The sequence below is a fragment of the Gossypium arboreum genome, chromosome 6 (assembly GCF_025698485.1).
Source record: "Gossypium arboreum isolate Shixiya-1 chromosome 6, ASM2569848v2, whole genome shotgun sequence".
NCBI classification, from domain to species: domain Eukaryota; kingdom Viridiplantae; phylum Streptophyta; class Magnoliopsida; order Malvales; family Malvaceae; genus Gossypium; species Gossypium arboreum.
This window is the reverse complement of record NC_069075.1, coordinates 77,568,709-77,572,018: the sequence shown is the minus strand read 5'-3', so window position 1 is coordinate 77,572,018 and position 3,310 is coordinate 77,568,709. Positions and strand designations below refer to the sequence as shown.

At 38.0% G+C, this 3,310-nt stretch overlaps 1 non-coding gene across 1 annotated transcript; it reads right to left on the bottom strand.

Moving 5' to 3' along the window:
* Positions 1–580: 580 nt before the first annotated feature.
* LOC128294289 (small nucleolar RNA R71) lies at positions 581–687 on the bottom strand. The gene has a single exon (XR_008284603.1). It is a non-coding gene; the product is annotated as a small nucleolar RNA R71 (small nucleolar RNA).
* Positions 688–3,310: the final 2,623 nt, after the last annotated feature.

Below are 3,310 nucleotides of genomic sequence, written 5' to 3'. Positions count from 1 at the left end.
TATAGTTTATGACTAGAAGAAACCCATCAGGACCATTACTTTTTGACGAAGAAATTGATCACACAGTTCGTAGAAATCAAAGAGAAATAAGGCGTAGTTTACGATACATGGAGAACGAGTGAGAAGACTATACTTAAACCCCAACCAAAGAGATGGTTGAAAACCCAGGCGATCAGCTGCCTCTTGCAATTGCAGCTAATCAAAATCCTACTCCACGTACTATGTATGATTATGCTAAACCTTACATAATGAGGCCGAGTCTAGTATAGTTAGGCACGCTATTCTTTGCAAATAATTTCAAGTAAAACCTAACACAATTCAGATGATACAACAGTTTGTTCAGTTTGATGGTTTGCAGGATGAGGATCCCAACACGCACTTGGCGAATTTTCTTGAATTTTACGATACATTCAAAATCAATGGCGTTTCTTATGATGCCATTCGTATACGGTTATTTCCCTTTTCATTGAGAAACAAAGCCAAACAGTGGTTGAACTCATTGCCACGAGGATCTATCACTACTTGGGAACAAATGACCGAGAAATTTTTAGTAAAGTATTTTCCGCCAGCTAAAATGGCTAAATTACGTAATCATATCTCTTCTTTTGTGCAGATGGATTTAGAAACACTTTACGATGCATGGGAGAGATACAAGGACTTACTGAGAAGGTACCCTCACCATGGGTTACTGCTTTGGTTGCAAGTTCAAACGTTCTACAATAGTGTGAATCCTTTGACAAGACAAATGATTGACGCAGCTGCTGGCGGAACCATCAACAATAAAACACCGGAAGACGCCTATGAATTCATAGAGGAGATGTCACTGAACAACTATCAGTGGCAAGTTATGTGACAGCCCAAAATTGACCCTAGTCGGAAGGTGGTCTCGGGACCACAAAACCGAGGCATAAAAATAATTTAAAATTTATTTCGATGCCTATAATATGTGTGTATTCATGTATGACATTTTTTGATGATTGGTTTAGTGTTATAAAGGTGAATTTCACTAGAAAGGACCTAGTAGTGAACTTTGAAAGTATGATGGGGAAATGTGTGATGACTAATTAAAGCATGCATGCAAAATAAAGGACTTGCATGTCAAATTCCCCCTTTTATAGGTGGTGGCGGCCATGACAAGGAGGATGGGCTAAACATGTCATGAAACATGTTTTGTTGGTGCATTAGGGTGAAATAATAAACAAAGGTGTATGGGTGATAAAAAATGAAAAAAAATGTGTGTGAGTGTGGTAATCCCCCCTTGCCGTGAGTTGAGAAAGAGGGAAGAAAAAATTTTGTTGTGTTCATCCTTTCTCATCCTTTTTGGCGAAAATCATAAGGGGAAGAAAGAGGATTTTGCTTCATGCTTGGTTTAGAAGAGATCTAGAAGGTGATTTGGCTAAATTGGCATCAAGATTAAGGTATGTATGAGGTTGTGTTAGGAGTTTCATGCATGTTTTGGTTGCTAACTTGATGTGCATGTTAGCCATGGCTCAAATCTTTGTTATGCCATGGAAATGGTATTTGGCCAAAGTTGTTATGGTGATAAAGCCATTGCATGCCAAGTGTGAAGCTTGATGATGATGCATGCAATGATGGATTGTCTACTCTTGAGTAAGATTTTGAGTTTTCTTTTTGTGTTCAACCATGATTGAAGTTGAATGGAGCATGATTGTCATATTCGGCCATGATGCATTCATGAGCATGGTTCATGCTTCTTGCATGTTAGTTAAAATTTGTATTTTGGATGGCTATGGACACCTTGAAATTCGCCATGCTCATATTGTATATATATGTTTGCACATGATGTTTTGGCTATGAAGTAAGTGATGAATATATTGGTTTAAAGAAGAAGATGTGGAAGAATGCTTGTGAAATTGCAAGCACAATTCGCCTAGCACACATATAAGTGCTTGATGCTATATTATAAGTTTTGGGCCACAATGTGCAAAGCATTAACTAGTAAAATGCATGCTGTTTTGTGAGGTATTAAGTGCAAAATTGGCCTCAACATGTACATGAATATTCGGCCTTGGGTAGCCTATTGAAGGCCTTAGCCTTTCCTTGATGCTCAAATAAATTGTATTGAATTGCTTGATGTAGTATAAAATGTGCATGACCATTGTGTATTCAAGCTAAAGAGTGGCCATATGACCATTTAAACTCCTTGTCATATTCGCCATAAGCAAGCACAATGAGGTTTTAATAAATTGAATTTGTTTGAATTAGCTCAAGAGCTAAGAGGGCCACAATTGGACAAGGGGAAGGAAAAGGTGATCGAGTAACCGAAAAAGCCGTTCGACAACATCCGAGGTAAGTCCTCAAGAAGTGACCTTACTTGAATTATGTGAGATGAAGTATGGATGTGTATGATTATTGATTTATGTGTGTATGAGAAATTGAATGATACCCGGGCTAAGTCCCGAAGGCGAATATGCTTGTGAATATATGTGCGTTTGAGCCTTAGTAACGAAAATGAAATATGTATGTCCAATGATTATTGATGTATGTGTGCATGAGAAATTGAATGATATTCGGGCTAAGCCCCGAAGACAATTATGCTGGAAATTATATCCGGTTAAGACCGAAGGCAATTGTGCTAGTGGCTATATCGGGCTAAGACCCGAAGGCATTCGTGCGAGTTATTCTATCCGGGCTAAGACCCGAAGGCATTTGTGCACGTGATTATATCCGGTTATATTCCGAAGAATCTTGGGCTGGAGGTGAGTGTTGGTTGCTGTAATGAATTCAATTAGTACACTCGAAAAGCCCAAAGGATAAGGTACGTTATATGTGCATTGGAAAGTCGACATGTTTGAGCAACATTCGCTCAATCGACTAATGAATTTCAGTTATTGAATTGATTGATACTTTGTGAAAGTATATAATGATGAAGTGTGAAGTAAGAATGTGTATTAATGGAATGTTGGTCATATGATCAGCCATTGGCATGGTTAAAATGATCATATATGAACCTATGTATGGCAAGACTAGTTGGTTCATGGAGACTACCAAAAGGTAAGACCTACCTTAAAACAGATGCTGCCAGCTGCAGTGACGTGAATGTGAAAATCACCAAAATTCGTAGGAATGGAATTAAATAGTGAATAAGCTGTGTAAATGAACCTTGATGAGTCTATTTTCATATGGAAGAAACGAAATGGTCATAGGAGTTACATGTTAAGAGATATTAAAGCTATTGTGAGACAGGGCCAGAACGGTTTCTGGGTTCCCTGTCGCAACTTTAAAAATTTACTATAAATTATCCAAAAAGAATTAGGAGACATACCTTATATGTAAAGATTCCATTTTG